The 23,996-nt window shown below is 38.1% G+C and overlaps 1 long non-coding RNA gene across 3 annotated transcripts in view; it reads left to right on the forward strand.

Annotated features, from left to right (window-relative positions):
- The window catches only part of LOC140506814 (uncharacterized), a 114,472-nt gene that overhangs the window by 41,934 nt on the left and 48,542 nt on the right, over nt 1-23,996 (forward strand). Inside the window, exons 3-4 of one of the 3 annotated variants that reach the window (XR_011968097.1) lie at nt 13,347-13,500; nt 21,257-23,884. The exons of 1 other annotated variant lie outside the window; for it this stretch is intronic. This is a non-coding gene — a long non-coding RNA (uncharacterized lncRNA). Of the gene's footprint in view, nt 1-13,346; nt 13,501-21,256; nt 23,885-23,996 lie in introns of those variants that run through there. One more of the 3 variants, XR_011968098.1, reaches the window with a different exon arrangement.

The following is a 23,996-nucleotide window of genomic DNA, read 5'->3' on the forward strand; positions in this document are numbered from 1 at the left end:
AAGTGATCTGAGAGATACATATCTCTCATTGATCAAAAGGGGGAATTAAGAAGGTTAAAAGTGATTTTGAATCATTTTCTTATTGATCCTTTTTAATTTATTGATTTTGTCCTATAACTGCTTTTGTCCAGTAACCACGTAAGTCATGGATCTTTGTTTGTCAACTTAGTTCAAACTAAATTCAGTTGGCTTGTAATGGGTTAGATTAAAAATCCAGCTCTTCTTGTCTCAGGGAAGTTAGCTGACCTTGGAGAATGCATGTGAAAGCAAGGGAGCTGGGTCTAATATCTTTATGCTACCAAGTTATCCTTCAGGAGCTTCTGTCTTGCACCTGCACTCAAACAATGAACACTTTTTAGTCTCATAAGAAAAGAGGGGTCATTGCTAGCCCCCATTACCAAACTTCCAACCAATTATGTTGTTCCCTGTGTCTCAGTTCTGTAACCAATTGTGTTGACCCAAAACCATGATGTCATCAACCGTGTTCTGTTTTTTGTTCTGTATTCCCCAAAACCTATAAAAGAGGAACTGTCCTTTTTCTTGAGATTTTTGGCATTAATGAAGTCAAGTCACTGACCCATTTATTGACAGGTAGCATGTTATCTTAATAACAATAATAGCATGCAATAATAAATAATAACATAAATGTTATCTTGCTCAGAAATATGCCTCAGTTTACCTTTTTGTTAAATCTCAAACACTACATACTAAAAAAGTTATGAGGAGAAATCCTCTTTAGAGAGATAACTGAGGAACTCGAGTTTTTTCACTTGTATTTTTCTTTATTATTTTGACAATATGGCTAATAAAGAAATGTTTTGCATTATTTCATATGTATAATGGGTATCATATTGCTTGCCTTCTCAATGAGTAGGGGACAGGCTGAAGAGAAGGAAAGAATTTGGAACTGAAAATAAACATTTTTTAAAACCTAGTAGCACCAAACCTTACTATTTTTTTCCCCAGAGAGGTTAAAAAACTTTTCATACCCCATAAAAATAATAAGTACCAGAGCTAAGATTTCTGATCTCATATTTAGTGTGGTTTTTTTTTAGTGCTTCTCTCTGTGTCCGGGTACAAATATCATGCTTTGCCTTTGTCTACTACTGGACTATGCAAATCTTTGCTGTTTTCTCATAGAAAGATCAGTTAATACTTTTTGCTCATCACAAGATTGCAAGAAACCCTTTGATCTTTCCCTATGTCCCTCAGTAAAACCAATGATTTCCATGTATATCTCATATCTTTCCCTTGTTCTGTCTGGAACAGCTCATTCTATCTCTATCCTCTGCTTCTTGCATCTCCTGAAGATCAAACTTTTGAGTTAACTGTATCGGACATATAGTATATTCCCAAAAGAGGAAGAATCTAAATCAAGACTCACTGTAGAAAAACAATCCAAAATATCCACCCAAAGAATAACTCTCATTCCATAAACAAAATTCTCAGTCTCTCCCCATGAGATCTGTTAACAAAAGTTGTCTATGTCTTACTACTCTTTCCTGAAATCTATGACTTCCTTAAAATTATAAACATTTGGATTTAGGATTTAGAACTTAAAGGAACTCCAAAAGAATCATTAGTGGGAAGATTTTAAATACCATAGTACTTGATTGGAGAAGATAATTTAGGGTAAGAAACCCTCCCTGAGGATTCTCAAATCTTAGCACTTAGGTAACTGCTAAAGTATAAGCTTATCCCTGGCAGTATTGATAGTCAAAACATGATGTGTAGCCTAGAAATAACTATCTTGCTAAATAAGAGCAACTCCAAATTTATTGTAATTCACAAAGTAGTCCTAAGGATATGGAGATGGTACAGTTTGGAAAGGGAGGAGATTGGAGTGGTATTTCATTTTCTAGGTAAAACTATGATAGAAAAGGAATAAAGCCTGGGTACTCTGCTAGTAAAGATGAGAGTAAGTATTTAAACAACTAAGGAACTAAAGATTCAGAAGCTTCAAACTATTGGTCTAGAAAATTTCTTCCCACAGAAATTGTATAGAATCTCATGGGCCTTTTAGGGAAGTAAAAGTATAAAGCAATAAACAGGTTAACTAGATCTTATTAATTTTATCATAATATTCAAAAAGTGTCAGGTTTGCAAATGTAGCTAATTTGTATGTTCTATATTCCCACATAACAGTAAGTCAAACTGGGACTTGCCTGGTGTTATATCAAAAACAAGTACCAGTTTACCTCATGTAATAATAATTCTGTAAGAACAAAGGGAGCCTCCCTGATCTCATTGAGTAATAATGACAAGTGCTATCAATCAAATGTTCATCACCAGCAACTGTGCAATCCAACTGACTTGAGACTTGCTCAGGGATAAAGCCAAGCTCTACATGGCTCTCAGGGAGTTGATTATCTCCCTTTCCTACAACAGCCACCTCTTTTGCTGGTGGCACCACAACTCTTACTAGAACTAAGTTTTAGTGTGTGCAGATATATCTTCCTATATAATTTATAGTTCAGTCCTCACAGACTATGAAAATTCTCATATACATCTATACATCTATCTGTGTGTGTGTATGTAGAGACAGACATAGTGAGACAGAGTCCAGTTATATTGTAAAAAGAATAAACTTAAATTCATTAATAACTCAATACTCAATATTGTCTCCTTCCCAGACCAATAAATCTTTCAAAGTTCCCTCTACCCTGCAGGTGAGGAAAAAGCTCACACAAAATGAAATATTCCCTGCTCTCTGAGAGCTTACAAATTTCCGGGGAGGTGGAGGGAGGATACAATATACATATAAAGATATAGAACCAAAATGCAATCATCAATAAATATCTGATGCCCATGATCCAAAGTTCTGATACTCTTCCCTCACACTATATCTTCTTTTTATCATTCTCTCTACCTTTCCTAACCTATTCTTTGTTCTGTTACTCTGCTGTTCCCTTTTCCAGTCCAACATACCTACTATGGACTAATTTTTTTCTCTGAAATCTTGACTCTGTACTTAACCAGAAAGTGTTACATTTTTTCTGCCTTTGCAGTCAGGGTATCACAGAATCTCAGCTATACGAACAACACATAGGAATTAGGCAGAAGTCACCTTGGCCCACTATTTTAGGCCTGAATATTAGGACCAGATGATGTCCTAGATATGGGAGTAACTTAGAGGCTCTCTAAAGATGTAGCGCTTGACCTTTGGTCTTGAATGTAATTAAATTCAGTTCACATCTAATCTTGGTCCCTAGCCCACTCTTCTTTTTGCCAGGTTACTCTGTCTTCCTTAGACTTTGCATTGTATGAGAGAACAGTCTTGATTGACATATCCATGGGACTTGGGAGATGTGTAGACCTCTCAAAAAGATCAGGTTGAATGAAATATAGTTCACTAAGGTCCCCACATTGGGTATGTAACTACCAAAGAATGTGACAGTTGGTAACTGGGTTCTGTGGCTGTTGGAGTGTGGAGAAATGCATAGATTCCTTTTAGGGACAAGCAACCAGAAGAAAATTGACCTCTCATTCTCTATTATTACATTTCTAAGTCTGCCAAAATAAAGAAGAAGAAGAAAAGAGGAGAATCAATCAAATGGCCAGTTTTTTGCATTACACACCAGGAGTTTACTTGAGGGAAGATTACCCATTAAAATTTTAAAGGGAAAGACAAGGGGAAGAAATACAGATTAACATCCATGACTAGAAATGAAGTCATTTAGTCTCTAGTAATGAATTTTACTTGTTCTGGACTGAAAATCTTTTGTATCTCTCTTCATAGAAATGTGATACCTGCTCGCCAAGAGATTTTCCTCCTCTTTTGGAGAGTGAGTTTTAAGCACTTCTAATGGTTCTGAATGGACTCAGGAATTCACAATCTTCAAGCTTTTCTAATTCTAGGACAAACTACATAGCTTCAGATCAGGCCCAAAAGCACAAGACCTAGCACCCCCCATCTTTGTCACCCAAATGCCACTGAACCCAGGAATCTAGTTGTTATCTTTTCACAGATCTGCACAATGGGAGTTGCTACTATTTTCACTGCACCAAGTGTTAGTTCTTTGAACTTTCAGTGGTCAAGGGGGGATATGTAGCAGAAACTACAATCCATATTAAGGACTTCCTTCTTGCCTTTAAAAAAACTCATCAAATAATCTACCTTTAAATGGTGGTTCTGAATTGCTTATGTCAGTGGGATTTTCTCTTTCATTTTTATCAAGCAAATAAACTCTCCCCTATTTATACAGATGAAACTGAAATATTGAAATATATTTTGTTGAAATGTGATCCATGCTGTGAAATGTTTAAATGAGGAGTTTATTATCTGAAATTTGTAACTTGACAGAGACAACAAACTATTTAATAGTGATTTTTCAGATTCAATCTCTCCCCCACTGCCACCGTATTTGATATAATCAAGAGTTCATCTTTTTACAAATATACGTCAAAATATATTTATGAGTTGTCGAGTTATTTGTCCTTTGTTTTCAAAGAGAACCGTGATATCACAAGGTGATGTTCTGACTTGTGCATGAGTTGGATTTAAATGAGGCAGAGTTGCACGAAGTTGACAGCCTCACTCTCGTTCCCAGTCGTTAAAGTCCAATGGAAAGACAAAAGTTAGCAAACCTGGTGATGACCTGGGATGCAGTGGATGACCTTGGCATCTTTGAGGTCCGACCAAACTCTAAGCACTCCAGAGCACCTGTTTCAGCCACCTTCATGGCCATTGGAACTAATTGTTCCTGTCCACCCATTCCACTGGGAGAAGTTTGGGCATGCTTGGTACAGACACATTCTCACCCCCACCCCCATTTACCAATAGATTTTTGACCCATCAGCTTCCCTCAACCTGGTTTAGCTCATGCTACAGTGGGAAACCAAAGGTGGATGAGCAGCCCTGAAACAATCATGAGAAAACTGCCATTAAGACTACAAAACTAACAAAAGTTATTGTAGCCTCTTAACCTATGGGAAACAAGAATTTGGAGTCAATTTGCTCTAATTTCAATCCCATTTCTTTCTCTTTCAACCTATTTGCTCATTGACAAGTCACCCTGACCTTCGTTTCCCTTCCTTTCTTAAATGAGTGGAATGGATTAGCAGGTGCTAATGTACCTTCCAAGTCCAGGTCTTCTGAATTAGTCTAGAAAGGGAGAAAACACATGGACATAAGTTACTATGATGTGTCATTATGTGATATGGGACATGTGAGATAAAAGAGTTACAAGGAACTTTAGGAGGCATCTGGAACACACTGGCTTTTTGGCTTTAAGTGCCAAAATAGACAGTATCTATTGAGAAAGAATTGAAGCTCTTTGTGTGATAGAGCAGAAATTATTAAAATCTCTAAGACAATTGCTAAATCTTCCAGAGATTTAGATAGAGACCACTTACAGGTTAGACTAAATATGAAAATCTTGGCATAGGAAAGTGAAATCCTTTAAGTGCGAAGTAATCTAGCCCAAGGTTTGAGTGGGGTTAAGGAGCTGCCATTAATAGAAATGACTGATTACTAATATTATAGGAGGACAGGGATAGGGTAAAGAGATTAGGAGATGATATTCTAAGTTTTCCAACCCTAGAGAATAATGATAGCACTATGAGAAATCATGAGACTGACTTGTTTTGGGAGAAAGAATATGTTAATTATCTATTTTGTGACCTATCAACAGGATATCTTGGTGGAAATGTCCTTCAGGAACCTAGAAATGCAGGCCTTGAATCCTATAAAATAAAGCTAGAAATTAAAGTTAGGGGTTTTTTTTGGAGGGAGGAGGAGTGATAGTTGAAGTCTTGAAAAGAGAAAGTGAAAACTATTGTGAACTACTTTTGAGAGCTCAACTAGAAAGCTTAGGCACAGAACTCCCCATCTTCACTAGAAGCTTCCTATTCTAGCCTTCCAATAAAAAGAGAAAGGTAGACTTCTTGTTAAGATGATGATGTGATAAGACTGAGAGAATTTCAGCACTTCATTAATGCTCCATCAAAATTCTAAAAATGTACTAGAAAAAATATGATAAAGAAAAATGAGAAATGATAAAACAAACAAACCAAAACCTCTTCTATGCAGTGTAGGATTGCACAAGACTGCAAGAAGCCTATTAAAGCTCTTAGTGAAGGTAAATCAAGACAGGCAGAATCCACAGCCCAGAGCCACAAGCAGGAGCCAGAATGAGATCACTGCCCTCTGTGCAGTTACCAGGTAGGAGGAGAAAGAGTCAGGCCAGTGTACAGGTAGTACAAAGACCACAATAAAAAAACACTATAAGTTGAAAAAATCCTTAGAGGTAAAACCAGAAGAAGGATGGGTCACAAGAACCATGAAAAGAGTGGATTGGTCACACGGACTATGAGAGTACCAAGAAGAAATAAAGCAAGAATTAGAAAGAAAGAAACTAAGGAAAGGAAAAAAAAAGATGGAAAGAAAGGAAAGGGAAGGAAGAAAAAAAGGAAGGAAGAATGAAAGAAGGAAGGAAGGAAAGATTTGGAAGGAAAATAAATAGCTGAGAAGATCTAATTTACAAAACTAAAAAATCCTGAAATATAGAGTGGAGCAGCCAAACTCAATAATCTCAAGAAATATCAAGAAATATAAAAGTCAGAGATTGGAAAAGATAAAAGAAAACATTAGGTCTCTATCCACACACACACACACACACACACACACACACATAAAAAATTGTGTGTACATACATAAATGTATATGTATATTTAACAAAGTGCCCTGAAAGAAAGGTTAAGGAGTGATCATCAGCTTCCCTGAATATCATGATCCCCTCCCTCCCCCAAAATAACCTGGATGCTGTATTTCATGAAACGATACAATGCTAATCAGAGTTAATGACCTTTCCCACCCATTAATGGGCCTGCCCATTAAGGGAAGCTTGATCAGGATTAACTTTTGTTAATTTTCTAATGAGACACTGGTTCTCAAGGGTTGTGATGCCCTCTGGCTCTGAATAGTGTGTAAAAATGTGTATAAATACTCTGAAGTGAGGTTTTTACTTTGGGGTTTACTCATTGGAAGTGTTTGTTTGACCAGACGAGACTCTGCGCAGCTGCTAAGGAGTCCTCCAGCTTTAAAAATATAGATGGTGGTACTTCTCTCTCTGCTATATGTATGTAATAGTTAGACAGCTGGATCTGTCTGCTGATCTGTGATGTATGCATTGCTTACGGTCAGACAATTGAAAGCCCTGTCTGTTGATTGATCGTTGTTTTTCTGTTTGTATTTTCTCTGAAGTTCAGGGTGTTGATTTTTCCCCCTGAACTGAGTGAATAATATGTGTGCTTGGTTTAAGTGATTGCTGACCCCTCAAAAGTTGCTTTCCTTTTAGAAAATCAGATCTAAGAACCTGTGATAGCAGGCCCTCCTGTATATGCTGGGGTCCTTGCAGATACAAATAATAAAAGAAAACTCATCAGATTATTAGAACCAGATGGCAAAAAAAAAAAAAAAAAATAGAAAGAAATCACCAGTTGCCTCTTGAAAGAAAATGCCCAGTAATATTTGAATTGATATTCAGAACATTTAGGTCAAAGGAGAATTACTGCAAGTAGCCACAATGACATATTTCAACCAAGAAGGAACCAAAGTCAGAGAATGAGCAGAACTACAATACATCTTCTGTTTAAAAGAAAATTTTAGAATATGATATTCTAAAGGCAAAAGGTAAAGTGCTACAATCTAGGAGAATTTACTCAGAATATCAGAAAATTATCTACGGCAGGAGGGGGAGGGCAGTAGAAGAAACTTTTAACACAGAATCTTCCAACATTGTTAAAGAAAAGAGCAGAGGTGTAACATGGGAGAGAAGACAAGCCTTGAAAGGTAAATATATTTGAGCACTAAGGGGCTAAATGAAGATAAAATTATTCCATGCTAATTGAAAAGAAGAGATACATGTCCTTTGAGACTCCCACTGGTTTCTAGGGTCACAGAGAGAATAATGAAGGACAAATACAGAGCCTAGAGGTGGCTTGGTTCCATATTGTTGGTAATAAGAAAGAAAAGGAAAGGAGGGTAAGAGATACACAAGCAATGAAGTGGGAAGAAGGAGGAAGCTCTCATCACTGGAATGTACAGAAGAGTAGACAAATATGGAGTGTGTGAAGAAGGGAAAGGTAGTTCATGAACCTTATTTTTATCTCAATTGGACAGAGGAAGGTTGAAGACACATGCACATGTAGCTTGGTAGGAAATATATTAAATACAAAAGCAGGAGTTAAGGAGTAGGAAAAAGTAGAGGAAAGAAGAAGGATAAAATTAGGAATAAAATAGTCACAAGAAAAAAATAATTTCTCATAAAGGAGAATTAGAAAGAGAGAAAGGAAATGTCAGAATCAATTACCAGAATCTGGGCTAGGTGAAGACTGGAATGGTATCAGACTATTTCAATGACAAATTACTAATTCTGATCACATATCTTTTCTCTCATCCCTTCATTATAAAGAAAGGATTTAGGGAGGTGAAGGGGAAGAGAAGTATAAGAGGATAAATAGAAAGGGAAATACCATTATTAATCATAGCCATGAATGCACATGGGAAGAACAAGAGTACCAGAATGGTTTAGAAAGCAGAATACAACAATATGTTGTTTACAAGAAACACACCTAAAATATAAAAATGTCCATAGAGTGAAAATGAAGGGTTTGCAGAATTTGTTACTATTTTTCGAGGAAATTTACAAAAACAAGAATGGCAATAACAACAGACAACAGTAAAAATAGACATTGTTCAAAAAGATAAGTAGAGAAACAGCATTAGGCTGAAAGTCATGATTTATTTGATTTATTGTATAACTTCTTAGTATTTAAAAGAAAAATAAATTTAATTATGGGAGAAATGAACAATAAAACTGTAACAGCTAGGGATCCCAGTGGGGGCCCTTCTAGATCTATAACATTATTAAATAAACATAAAAGAATTTAAGGACCTGGTCAGAATTTTAGAAAAGTCAGGTATGGTGGCTGTCTGGTGGTTATTATATGGGAATCAAAGGAGTAACATACTTCACCTATCCATGGTGCCTTTACAAAAATTGACCGTTTGCTAGAGCATAAAAATCTTGTAAAGGTGTGTAGAATAGGAGGTCAATATTGATATTGATATGAATTAAGAAAAACTGACACATGTCATCAGTGTGTTGAGGATATCTATCCAGGCATGTGAAGGTTAACCCCAGTGGAATGGACAGATGAGAATAATTTTGTACTGTTTTTCTGTGGCTCCCTGCTTTTCCACAACTACCACTTCTCTATTCAAGATCATCTTTTATTCCTCTCTACTGCTGAAGATGGACTTTCTATATATAGAGAGAATAATGATCCCAGAATTGAGAGGGGGTGTTAGGATCATTGGTCAACCTCAGCAGGGAAAGAAAGATTTTCTTTAATGGTTTATCTAGGAAGCTGACAGTGACATGAATATTTCTTCTTTATTAAAATTGATTTTATTTTGTTTTCAATTCCATATTCTTGCCCTCCCCACTGTCCTTTCCCTCAACCATCAAAAAGGTATTAAAAATGCATAGTCAAGCAAAATTATGTTAATCATAACTAAAAGAAAATAGGATGCTTCAGTCTGAAATTGAGCCCATCTATCTGGAGGTGGATAGCATGTTTCATCATGAGGTCTTTGGGAATTGTGCATGGCCATTGTGTTGATAAGTTTGGATGTCTTTGAATGTTTGTTTTTACAACATTATTGCTGTTATATAAATTGTTCTCCTAGTTCTACTCACCTCATTTTTCAAGTTTTGCTAGGATTTTCTGAAACTATCCTCTCCATTATTTCTTATTGCACAATACTATTCCATTGCCTTCATATATACATACATTCATACACACACACACACACACACACACACACACACACACACACACACACACACACATATATATGTATATCTTGCTTCCCAACACCCTAATTGATGAGCATCCCCTTAGTTTCTAAGTCTAACACCATGAAAAGAGCTGCTATACATATTCTTGTGCATATGAGTGATCTTTTTGGAGTATAGTCCTAGGTCTTTTTGTTCAGTGATCTAGGATAGATAGAGATATAGCCTAGGTTTTTGGGTTTGGTAAAGTTTTGATGTGGTGATGTGATCAGGATTGTAGTCCCATTATCAGAATTAGAGTTATGGAAGTAGAGATGTGGTCCAGGGCTAGACCCTAGCAGACCATTTTGGTAAAGGATTGGCAGAGGTACAGATTCAATCTCAGAAATGCATTTAGCTTTTCTCCCAGCATGCAGTTGTTGTTTAACTTTATGTTTGTGACTTAATAAAGGTAAGGTGTAGAAAGTAAATTCATGATCTTGGGAAGCCTTTGTCCAATGGTAAGAATACAGTGGAGTGTGAATGGATATTTATAGACAAGGGAAGCATTTATTCTACTGGTCAGACCTCATGTATCTATGTCCTAAGGCATAGAACCCAAAGAGATCATTATCTTGGGATGTATTTCAAGTAGAAGTGAATGCTTGTGATCAGAGTCTACACAACTTCAGGCTGGTACTGTCATGCTAGTTTTTGTTTGGCTTGATTTTTAAGTCCCTGGGACTCTTTCTTGGTGGAGCTTGAGGCTTACTGATTAAGGCTGATTGGAACAGGACCTGTGATGATTAGGGCTTATTGTAGCTTCATCTACATGATTGGTGCCTGGTGTGGCTATAAGATAATTAAGGTAAAATGGTGTGTCTCTGGTCATTTCTGGCCTTGCCAAGGGATTGGTGGAACCTTAATCTTATGGTCCTTGCATGTTAAGGACATACAGATCACCTTGTCCCAGTGATCCCTGCATGGAGAAAATCAATTTTATATTTTGGCTTGAAGGACAAAGTCTCTTTAGTTGTATGCCTCTTGCAAGGCCTGGTGTTTAGGAGGTAGATTTCTCACAGGTATGAATGTAATGCTAGGTTTGGGTAGGCAAGTGCTTTTGGCTCTGATGCTATGTTTGGGTGATGAAAAATAAAATAAACTATGAAATGGTGGTCAGGGCATTATAATCATGAAATTTTCCTTGGACCAGAGGTTTTCAAGCTGTGGCCCTAGAACATAAGTTGGGTGATGTGATGGTGCAATAGTAATCCTATTCCTGAAGCTGATGTATCTTAACCAAGCCATTGCATTCCTGAATCTGTGACTGCGCTTCAGCAAAGCTGTGATCTCATGACTAGGTATTTATTGCTTCAGCTATGGTTCTGGTCTGTAGTCAAATCATATGAAAGATATTGCTCTCATTTTTTGTTATGTGGTCCTATACAGTCCAGGTGTCAAACATGTGGTCTATGAGTCACATGCTCGTAACACTCCAAAGTGCAGCCCCAAACAGATTAAACATAATTGGGAAATATTTAACAAAATAAAAACACAACAGAACATAATGTTAATGTGTTTTTCTAAATCCTTATGCAGCTGCAAGAATCCTTATGTACAATTTTGCAGCCCCTGTTTCTATTTGAATTTGACACCACTGAGCCTCGACTTTGAAGTCAGGACAGAAATGCAAGGATATTTTTGCCATTCTTAAGGTATTCAAATAGGCCATGGTCATTGTTCAGTGAGGCAACTGATTCAAGGTGTAGAGAGGGCACAGTTTCAGATCTGTAGTAAGGAAGCACTGATTCAGGGGTTCTGGTCTGGCAGTTGAGGCAGAACTGGACGAGTGCTTTTGTTCCTGCAATGATTCAATCTACTTTAAATTGACTTCAGTAGACAAGATATCGGTACCAATTGGCCTGGTAACAAAAGCTTTTCAGAGCAAACTTCCATCTTCCCTCAGCAGCTCTGCTTGGCTCCTACTCTGTGGAACACCACATCCTTGGGACAGGTGCTCTTTGGGGGCTGCCCCCATCCCCTCTTCAGTTTCCTTTTCTGTGTTATCTTCCCACATCAGATTGCAAGTGCCTTGACAGCAAAGATGTCCTTTTTTCTCATCTGTCTGCCCAGGGCTTAGCACAGTACCAGGCCCATAGTCAGCACTTCATGTTTAGTGAATTGAGTTAAATTGAACTGGTCCAAGGTCACAGGTGAAGAAGAGATCCTATAAGTGAGGGTGAGGAAATACTCTAAGTAGAGGATGTATGGGAAGGAGAGTTGTGGTGGGATGGTAAAGTTCCAGTAGGAATAATTCCTTGCATTCTTCTAACATTTCAAGTTCTCAAACTATTTTCACATAATTTGTACCGGTGGATCCATACATGAACTCCTAGCATACAAGGCAGATAATTATTCTTGCTCGACAGATGAGGAAATGTATCACATTTACATAACAGCTTTGTTTTGCACTTTCTATAACATTTTCTGGACAACTGTCTAAGGAAATTGAGGTTCATAGTGGATAAATGACTTGCCAAAGACCATGTGGCTAGTAAGTGGCAAGGTAGGACTACCCAGATCATGGGCTCTCTAGACCAGTGCTTTTCCTTAGAGATAGCTAGGCGGCACAGTGGATAAGAATGCTGGGCCTGGACTCAGGAATACCTGACTTCAGATTTGATCTCAGACACTTAGAGAGCTGTGTGACTCTGGGAAAGTCATTTAACTACTGTCTCAAGTATAAAATAGGAGTTATAAAATCACCTACTTTTCTAGGATTATTGTGAGGAATGAGATATTTGTAAAGTGCTTAGCATAATGTCTGACATGCAGTAAAAGTTCTTAATGCTTTTTTCCTTTCCCCTCCCCTCCCCTCCCCTCCCCCCCTTTCCCTCCCTTCTCCCCTTCTTTCCTTTCCTTTCCTTTCCTTTCCTTTCCTTTCCTTTCCTTTCCTTTCCTTTCCTTTCCTTTCCTTTCCTTTCCTTTCCTTTCCTTTCCTTTCCTTTCCTTTCCTTTCCTTTCCTTCCCTTCCCTTCCCTTCCCTTCCCTTCCCTTCCCTTCCCTTCCCTTTCTTCCTTCCCTTCTCTTTCCTTTCATTGCCTTCTGTTCTTTCTTCCTTCATTTGTTCCCACTATATCATGTTGGTTCTGAGGATCACAGAGCTGAGCTTGAGGTACTGTAACCCGCCCCCCACCACCACCACACACACACATACACACAGTTTTTATGGAGCTATAAATTGGAAGTTCATTTGAGATAGCTGAAAAGCAAAGATTTTTGCCTTTTGGAAATGTCCTGTGTCTTCTTCCATTTATGTACTTAATTCTAGAAATATTTTTTTTTATTCTTTGAAGTGTTAACAAAAGTATATAAAGAACTGTATTTCCAGAGATTCCCTGCCCCACAATGTCTGCCAAAAGCTATAAGTCAAATGACTAGCTGCCTTTATGACTATCTATATCCTTCCTTGAATACTTAAAAAATTGCCTACCTCCTCTTTTCCTCATTTTGTGTGTCTACTTATACATAAAGAATTTTCATATTCTTTGTTTCATGGACCAGATTCAGTCACTGATGTGCCCATGGATAATGAGCTTCTCTGTACTTTAGTAAATCAAGTCTTCAGAAAACATGTCCAGTCCTTTGAGAGGATCATACTTGAAGCATTTACAACATGGTATAACCTTTGAGAATCCGAGTAACCTCAGTGCCACAGGTAAGCATCAGGGTAGGACTTTGAGTGTTACTATGACAGCCTTGTAGAGAATGCCTGAATGAGTGGGCTACACAAACAATGTAGAAGAATCAGACAAGGATAGCATCAACGAAATGTATGATCAAAAGCAGATGATTTACTAGGGACAACTTTTGGATGATGCATGTGCCCCATCCTTGTCACATTCATATCCTTGTCACATCAGGAGAAATAAGGAAAGGCCCTCAGTACATGAGATTTTGAAAACAATGCCACTGGGGCAAGCAGCATTCTTATATTGCATTCTTAACAACTTTTGGGGGGTTTGGTTTTGTTTTCTAAGGCTGAAGAGTTTAATATTTATTTATTTTTTAGTTTTCAACATTCATTTCCACAAAATTTTGAGTTCCAAATTTTCTCCCTATCTCTTCCCTCTGCCCACCCCAAGACGGTGTGCATTCTGATTTACCCCTTCCCCCAATTTGCCCTCCCTTCTATCACACTCCTCCCTTCTCTTATTCTCATCCCCTCCATTTTCTTGTTAGGGCAAGATAGATTTCTATACTCCATTGCCTGTATGTCTTATTTCCCAGTTGCATGTAAAAACAATTTTTAACATTTGTTTTTAAAACTTTGAGTTCCAACTTCTCTCCCTTCCTCCCTCTCCACCCATCCCTACTGTGAAGGTAAGCAATTCGATGTAGGTTATACATGTGTAAAGACATGCAAAAGACTTCCATAAAAGTCATGTTGTGAAAGACTAACTATATTTCCTTCCATCCTATCCTGCCCCCATTTATTCTATTCTCTCTTTTGACTCTATCCCTCCTCAAAAGTGTTCACTTCTATTTACTCCTTCCTCCCATTTGCCCTCCCTTCTATGATCTCTTTCCCCTTCTCCCCTACTTTCCTGAAATGCAAGATAAATTTTCATAGCAAATTGAGTGTGCATGTTATTCCCTCCTTAAGCCAAATGTGATGAGAATAAGGTTCACTTTTTCCCTCTTACCTCTCCCTCTTCCCTTCCATTGAAAAAATTTTTTCTTGCCCCTTTTATGGGAGAGATAATTTGCCACATTCTATTTCTCTCTTTCTCCTCTGAATATATTCCTCTCTCATCCCTTAACTTTATTGTTTTAGATGTCATCCCTTCCTATTCAACTCACCCTGTGTCCTCTGTCTATGTGGATATAATCCCTCCAACAACTCAAATACTGAGAAAAATCTCAAGAGTTACAGATATTATCTTTCCATGCAGGAATGTAAATAGTTCAGCTTTAGTAAGTCCCTTACGATTTCTCTTTCCTGTTTACCTTTTCATGCTTCTCTTGATTCTTGTGTTTGAAAGTCAAATTTTCTACTCAGCTCTGATCTTTTCTGATCAAGAATGCTTGAAAGTCCTCTATTTCATTGAATGACCATTTTTTCCCTGAAGTGTTACACTCAGTTTTGCAGGGTAGGTGATTCTTAGTTTTAATCCTACTTCCTTTGACTTCTGGAATATCAGATTCCAAGCCCTTCATTCCCTTAATGTAGAAGCTGCTAGATCTTGTGTTATCCTGATTGTATTTCCACAATATTCGAATTATTTCTTTCTAGCTGCTTGCAATATTTTTTCCTTGACCTGGGAACTTTGGAATTTGGCTATAATGTTCCTAGGAGTTTTCTTTTCAGAACTCTCTCAGGAGGTGATTGATTGATTCTTTCAATATTTATTTTACCTTCTGGTTCTAGAATATCAGGGCAGTTTCCTAAATTTCATAAAAGATGTCTATACTCTTTTTTTGAACATGGCTTTCAGGTAGTCCCATAATCTTCATATCAATTGTCTATCCTGGATCTATTTTCCAGGTCAGTTGCTTTTCCAGTGAGATACTTCACATTGTCTTCTATTTTTTCATTCTTTTGGTTTTGTTTTGTAATTTCTTGGTTTCTCATAAAGTCATTAACTTCCATCTGCTCCTTTCTAATTTTTAAAGAACTATTTTATTCAGTGAGTTTTTGAACCTCCTTTTCCATTTGGCTAATTCTGCTTTTTAAAGACTTATTCTCTTCATTGGCTGTTTGGACCTCTTTTGTCATTTGGGTTAGTCTATTATTAAAGGGGTTATTTTCTTCAGCATTTTTTGGTCTCCTTTAGTAAGCTGTTTGACTTACTTTTCATGATTTTCTTGCATCACTCTCATTTCGCTTCCCAATTTTTCCTCCACCTCTCTTCCTTGATTTTCAAAATCCGTTTATGCTTTTCCATGGTCTGAGACCAATTCATATTTTTCCTGGAGGCTTTGGATGGAGGAGCTCTGATTGTATTGTCTTCTGTTTGCATGTTATGGTCTTCCTTGTCTCCAAAGTAAGATTCTGCAATCTGATTCTTTTTCTGGTTTTTGCTCATTTCCCCAGCCATTTACTTGACTTTTAAGCTCTTTGTCAAGGTAGATCTCTGCTTCCAGTGGAGGGGGGGGGGGTGTACTGTCAGGTGCTCAATTCCTCCCCAATCTGTGGGCCTAGAGCTCTAGAAATAGTCACTGCTGCTGCCCCTGATGTTGCAGGTTCCTCTGCCTCCTTCCCTCTCCACTGCCCTTGGCCTGGGGCTGGACCACTCCACTCTCCTACACTAGTTCCACAGTCTTTTTCCACTGACCTTCCAATTTTTTCTTAGAGTTTTGAGGTTATGAAGTCTGGAAACCACCCTAGGTGCCAGAGATTTAGAGTCCCCTTGAAGCCTACACAGATTCCATCTGTGTTGATGTTGCCCATGCTAGACTGTGTCCTGTCCCCACTGTGGTGCAATAGATATTTCCCAGGGACCTTTGTGGGTGTGTTGGGCTGGAGATTTGTTTCACTCCCTCATTCTCTGGATTCTGCAGCTCCAGAATTTGTTTAGAGTCATTTTTTACAGATGTTTGGCTGGGCTTGGGGACAGCACTCTGGAAAGTTGTCCTGTTACTCTGCCATCTTGGCTCCCTCACAACTTTGTAAATTCACATAATTAAGACCAAGGCTGCTAGATGGTGCTACAGTGCATAAAATGCCGATCCTGGAGTCAGGAAGCTGTGTGGCCCTGGGCAAGTCACTTAACCCTGTTTGCAGTAGTTTCCTCATATGTAAAATGAGATGAGAAGGAAATGCAAACCACTTCAATATCTTTGCCAAGAAAATGCCAAGTGGATTCACAAAGAGTCAGACAGGACTGAAATGACTTAACAGCAAATTAAGACATATGGCCTAATGGAATGGAAGAGATCATGTCAGCTATACTCAATACTTAGGATTTTGGAGTCCCACATCTGATTGGGGATGGTAGAACAGCCAAAAATCCACATTCAATATTTTAAATCTGATGTTTTTGTACATATGTCTTGTAAAGTGTTTTTATTACTAACGTCCTCAAAGCTGTTCATCCTAAAGAGATAAGAAGTGATGCTGAGGATGGCATTAATGATACTGATATCTTACATTTTTTTAAAGTTTTATCATTTTCAAAATAGAATATAACATAGTTTAGGATCTTGAAAGAGTGGGAACTTCAGCTGCATATAGCCTCTGATTAGGTTATCAATTGTAGCAACTATAACAGGTATCCCTAATCCTCCTTTCTCTGTTACCAGAAATATGCCATTAGGTGTAGGCTTGGGGCCAGTGCTATCCTCCCCTCTCACGTCCCAGAGAATTTCCTTCTTCCAAGTAGTTCTTGGGGTCTGTTGCCAAATAGAGACTTAACTTCTGCCTGATTAATTTTCCTCAAATGTAAATTGGGGCTAATAATAATTGCACCTACTTTCCATGGTTGTTATGAGAAGCAAATGAGATAATATTTGTCTCAAATACTTAGAATAGTGCCTGATGCAGAGTAGGCACTTAATAAATACGTATTTCCTTCCTTTCACTTTCTTCCTTTTCCTTCCTTTCATATTTCCTTTCTTTTTTCTTTCCATCCTTCCCTCCTTCATTCCTTCCTTCTCCCTTCTTCTCCATTTCCCTCCCTTCCTCCCTCCCTCCCTTCCTTCCTTCCTTCCTTCCTTCCTTCCTTCCTTCCTTCCTTCCTTCCTTCCTTCCTTCCTTCCTTCTTACATGAACTGATGCTGAGTGAGGTGAGCAGAACCAGGAAAATGTTTTTCACAGTAACAGCTACAGTGTGTGAGGACTGACTTTGGTAGACTTAGCCCTTCACAGCAATGCAAGGACCTACACCATTCCTAAAGGACTCATGATGGAAAATGCCTTCCACATCCAGAGAAAGAACTGTGGAGTCTGAATGAAGAGTGAAACAATATTTTCTTTGTTTTTTTTTGTTTTTCTTTTTCCTTTCTTGTGGTTCCTCTCATTCATTCTAATTCTTCTATATAACATGACTAATGTAAAAATATGTTTAATAGGAATATATGTGTGTGTGTGTGTGTGTGTGTGTGTGTGTGTGTGTGTGTGTGTGTGTGTAGAGCCGTATCATGTTGCACACCATCTTGGGGAGAGGAGACTAAACTAAAGATAAATAAACTTTAAAAAAAGGAAAAAAATATAGCCTCAATTCCACAATTCTTTCCTGATATCTGTGACCTCTTTACATTCTAAAGATTGTATGGAAGGGATCTTGGTGGCTGTGCTACATCCATGAGGTCTCTAGGTGTCATACCCTGATCATGGGGTTGTTCTGAGGGTGTCATTTAGAAACACATCAACTTTAAGAAGAAGGTTTCTGGGGGAAAAAAAATCTTTAAAAGATAAACATGAGGCATAAAAATAATAGGAACAGTTAGGTCCAAAATGTTATAAAATATTAACAAGATGAACAAAGTTTTCTGGGTTTTCACTTCTTTTGTGTCATATTGTCCCTCTCCTGCTTCCAGCTCCTCCCTTAGTGCCTAATTCTTTTTTTTGTTTTGTTTTTTGTTGGTTTTTGGAGGAGGGAAGACAAGGCAATTGGGTTAAGTGACTTGTCCAAGGTCACACAGCTAGTAAGGGTCAAATGGCTGAGGTAAGATTTGAATTCAAGTCTTCCTGACTCTAGGGTCACTGCTCTATTCACTGGGCCACCTAACTGCCTCTTGCCTACATCTTGGCAACCATTTCTAAATCTGACAATGCTTCCATCACTGATTTTTTTTCTTAATGGGATTGCAAAATCTAATCCAGAGGTTCTTGAACTGGGGTCCATGGCCTCCCATAGATACATTTTAGAGAGTCTATGAATTTGAATAGGAAAAAATTTACATACTTATTTCAACATTATTAGTTTTCTTCATAAGCCTTTATTTTATGCATCTGAAATTATTTTGAAAAGGGGTCCACGGCTTCACCAGATTATGAAAGGGGTCCATGACACAAAAAAGCATGATAATCCAAAGGAATTGTTAAATAATATTAATATGCAATGTTGGAATTTTAAGCTCTATGGTCATTGTTTGGGGAAAATATTTTTGGCGCAGGAGACCCATCCTGAGGCTTTTCGAGTCACTTGCACTTAGACATTTCCCAAAGCATAAGGTTGCCTTCTTAGGGGAAAGAAAAAATTTATTTAAAAAATTTATTCAAATTCCTCTTCAGAAAGGGAGCTATTCATTTTGCAAAATATTCAGACGTATCTACCATTCTAAAGAAGAATGTTTCAATTTCAACTTTTATTTCACTAAACAGCCAGAGGCACAGGGTGAAGGAGATATAAAGTTAGGGAAAGAGATCTCTATAGCTCTCTGCTACTCAGCTATCCAGTGGTTCACAAATTTTTCCACAGTCCTGGTACCCTTGAGATTAAACAAAACTTAGGAATAAATCATATATTAAATCTTGTATCTAAATCCTATAAAATTATAGTTTTTAATGCCTATTAGCATAAAGCTCATTTAGGCATCTTGGTGGCACTGAGGACAGAGCACTGGAGTCAAGAAGAACTGATTTTAAATCTAAATACTTAATAGTCTTTCTGTGACTCTGAGCAAGTCACTCAGCTTTTGTTTGCCTCACTTTCCTTCATTGGAAAATGGGGATAATAATGGCACCGACTTTGTAGAGTTGCTGTGAGAATCAAATGTGATGTTTGTAAGATACTTAACACACTTGGCATATAGTAGATGCTATATAAAGACTTATTCTCTTTTCTCCCCACCACCTTGAGACCATTTCAGGAATTCTTGCAGAATAATTTGAGAAACACCGTGTTTTACAAGTGAGAGCAACAATATAGGGTCCCACCCAGAGAAATTGAAGCTTGCTAGAAAGATTCCTGTTTGTAAAAGTACAAACAAACCTGTTTTAGGTGCTTTCACTGCCCATACCTTCCTTTGTTCCCATTTCCCACCTTCCCACAAAAGTATCAATTATACCCATTGCTGGTACAGATTCTTATCACGTCTTTCTTAAACCCCATCAGAACCAAATGGAGGTTATTTGGAAAGAATCAAGATCTACACCTTGTTGATTTTTGATTCTTCATTCTTTGGGTAAAATATAGCAAAGAAAAAAATATTTCTGTGAATTTACCTGCTTTCTTCATGAAAAAAAAAGTTATAGCACAATTAAATCTGAATGATTTGAGCAGCTGTAAAGGTCTGCACAAGCCAAAGCAGCTGTAGCAGGAGCAGGGATCCAGTTCAAAGCCCTGGATAGGGGAGCAAAGAGAAGATCCCTAAGCACAGTTCAGTATGATGTGACTTCTCTGTCCATGCATTCCTATCACTTGTTGGCCCTTGAAACCACAGATTCTCCTAAGAATCTCTCTTGCTCTCTCACAACTATTGCATCTCTTTCATTGTTTTCTACATTTTTCAAAATTAACATTTAAAAAAATAGACTATATGAAATACATTTGATAGTTTTCCTCTATACAGGTAAAGTGCACCTGCCCTTACATGTTCACTCTTAAGTAGCAAGACAGGTGAGTGGGCAGATAGACCATGTCCTTTTGGCCTCTCTTACACATATGTACACAGACTGCCCCCATACACTCTCTCACAAGCACTGAGAAGTGCTCCCAGTTTCCTACTATCTACTTGGATATAAAATGTAAAGATTATTATGTAGTGTTTCATAACTTTGTTAAAATGGCTCACACTGCCCATTCCACTTAAGATTTCTATGTCCTTCCCAACTTTACTTGACCCAAAGAAATACAGTCACATTGCAGACTGGAAGATATTTACTCAATGGAATTGAAAATATGAGAGATACATCAAAACTCTTGGAAGGTGAAGCTCTTCCTGTAGGCAAAGGTATGAAATCTTAGGATTATATGTTACAGACTGGAAAGAACCTCAGAGATCACTGAGTCCCCTCTTGCAGAATTTATAAATGAAGACACCATGACCTAGGTCTTTTTTGCCTACTTTCAAGGCTGTAGGTAGAAGTCATTTAGGAAGGAACCAATATTACATGCCCATCTTAGGGGTAAGTCCTGGATCTATGATTTCATTGATTAATACAGAATTCCTCTAGGAGAATTCCTCTACCGATGCAAGCTGACACTGCTGCAGTTTATAATCTTGGAGAGTTTCCTACAGTTGTAAGAGGTTAAATGACTTGCCCAGAATCACACCAGCAGTATGGACTTGAGGGAGGACTTGAACCTAAGTCTCCTTGGCCTCAAGGCTGGAATTCCTCTCTCTCCCTCCAAAGTGTCAATGAAAAGGCAATAAAACAGAGAGGCTTAGAAACATGACTGAAACAACTGACAGTCTGTAAATGCTGAAACAATCCTATTGAGCAATTCTTCCCTCCCTTATTACAGGTTTTAAGTTGTAAGGATGCAGAGACTCCCCCTAACATTGTGTGGATTTCTTCCATTCAGCATCAAGGACATATCGCACATGAACTCACCAAAGTGGATAGGTGACCTGAAACTTCTAAGTCCCACATCAATTGGATCAAGGTCTCATTCTCTTGCAAAGGAGCAGAAACTGAACATGGTTCTTTGTGGAGAAGACAAGGAGGCTGAATATAGATTTGGGCATTTATTTTTCTTTTGACATAGAAAATGACCAAATTAGCATGTTCTTCGTTGAAGTTACATATTGTACACACTCCTCAAGTAAGAGATTTAAAAAATATATTTTCTTTTAGCTTTATATTTTTGTAAATATTGATCCATATTCTTTAAGTAATGGGATGTTTTCATTCTATAAATCATTCTGATATATCATTCAGTAGAAGAAATGAAAGCTAATAATAACCATATCCAAAAAAAGCCATAACCAAAAAAAAATCACTAATTTAAAAAATATAAATGAAAGCAACTTTGAGGTCCTACCTCCTACCCTTCAGGTTGACAGAGATGACCAGAAAGAAAAATGACAATTATTGGAGGAGATTCAGGAAAAGCACACTAATAAATAGTTGGTGGAACTGTAGATTGGTCATACATTTCTAGAAGGCAATTTAAAAACCTGCCCCAAATGCAACTAAACTGTGCACATCCTTGTCCTAGCAAAACCACTGTTAGGTTCATATCCCCAAGGAGATTAAAGAAAGAGACAATGGACTACGGGTACAACCTCTTCTGTAGAAGGGGCCCACCGTCCACATCACCATCATCAATACCAGTTGTGGACATATTGCCCTTGCTGGAGCAAACAAGCATCCTAGATGAAACAGCAAGGCACTCCGAGGGAGAGATAGGATACAGTATAATCTGGGCAAATCAAACCACCTTCGTCACAGCCTCCCCTCGTTTATTAGTAGAGGTAGCTCAACACCCAGAGCCCACGAGCTTTAGGAGTAATAGTCTCCCCCATGTGACGAGCCCTACAGCCATCAATGAGGGGAGCAATCCTTGTAGAGAAGATGTTTGATGAGTAAACTGAGTCAGGACCAAAAAATTATGTATACCAGAAGTATATTTTACCAGTCCTTCAGAGAAAGAAACATGTGTGGACATATCTCAAAACTGGGTGTTTGAGGTGGGAAAGAGTGAAGCTTTTCTGCCTCATTAGGAGACATGCAGTCTGAATTTAGACTGTTAGTACTCAGTTGTCTTCAATGAAGCCAGCTAGTTTATCAAACCCTGATCTTCCTGAGCTACATTCTTTGCAATTATGATCAAGAAGCGGTAAGGGAGCTCTAAACTCCTTCACATTTTGTAGATGTTCCTTTTCTGACTTTAGGACTTTCGGGTTGAGTAAAGTGAGAATGTGGTGATTATCTCCTCACATTGATTAGGCCAACGTTTCTGTGGTCTGTGCTCAGTGGATCCACAGCTGGTGGTCAAAGCTTAGGACGATCCAAGACAGACACTCAGCACCTAGTTATAATGTTTATTCCAGAGGTTGGGACCAAGTTCCTTGTGGTCAGACTGAAGCATAGCTTTGGTTTGGCCATTTCATTCTAGTGTCAGTGAAGCCTGATGGCAAAGAGCTAATTGGAACTGACCAAATGGAGTTGTGGCCTTATGGTTTAATGCTTTGAGTTTAACTGTAGGCCATAGTTAGTATCTGGTACTGTTATAGTTTGGTGCTCAGGGTATGAGGGTGGTGTTGTAATCAGGGTCTGATGCAGCCACAGACACAGGATCTGGACATTTGAAAATTGGATAGAAGCAGTAACCATGGTCTAGGGATCTATGTGTCTTCATGATCAGATAATGTTCTTGACCATGGTCCAAGTTAGCTAACTGTTTGACTCTTGTCCTAACCTAGTCTATGAGACCATGGTTGTGGCTTTATCATTGTGTTTTGAGTAGAGCTGTAATGCAGTCTGGGTCCTGGTGGCAAGCCTGAGAACTTATGAATTTTGCAGCACCTGCTATGGAGTAGTGGTCTAGGCATTTGAGGGAATTGAGGGGGTTAGTACAGTAAGTGGTTAACTGTGACAATTAAATGAACTACACTGACTCCATCTTGTGACTCAGTTTCAGAGCTGGCTCAGTTTCTATTCAATTATGGATCTAGTTGAAATTCTGTCTTGTTGGAAAACTCTATTCAACTATGGTAACTGCGAGAAAACTGTATTGCACTGTTTGATCCTATTCCTGCATGGCTAGGAAACTGGACCACCCCAACCTGTTTAGAGACCCCTAACCAAGGACCTAGGTTATGCTGACCAGAAACTTAGTCATATCCAAGACTGATACAAGGAGTTTTCTCACAATTGCACATCTCAAGCAACCTATAGGTCTTATCTGAAAATTGACCCCCATACTGATCAATCAATGTTTCTGATTTCTTGATTGTTTACAGACTCTTGGGGGAAGTGGGACATTTTTTTTCTGAATTCAGGGAACTATACCTCTTCACTTTCCCCCTCCCAACTTGGAATGTCCTTAATCCTTCCTAAATCAAACTACCTAATGTTCTATTATTTCCTTTTAATTAATTGGCCTTATCTGATTGATTGTTTTTAATGTATAAAAATCTGTCTCTCTCTGTATTTGGGGCCCAAGTAAAAGCTAAGGAAGTCTAGTCCAATTTTGTTAGGCAATTGGCACAGCTAAATAAATAAATATGCTGAGAATGTTGAATCTTTGTTTCCTTAGCCATTTCGTCTTTCATCCACCACAACACTTTTTAAAACAAATGTGTATCTGTCTTGCCTCC

This window comes from Notamacropus eugenii, chromosome 5, assembly GCF_028372415.1.
Source record: "Notamacropus eugenii isolate mMacEug1 chromosome 5, mMacEug1.pri_v2, whole genome shotgun sequence".
NCBI lineage: Eukaryota > Metazoa > Chordata > Mammalia > Diprotodontia > Macropodidae > Notamacropus > Notamacropus eugenii.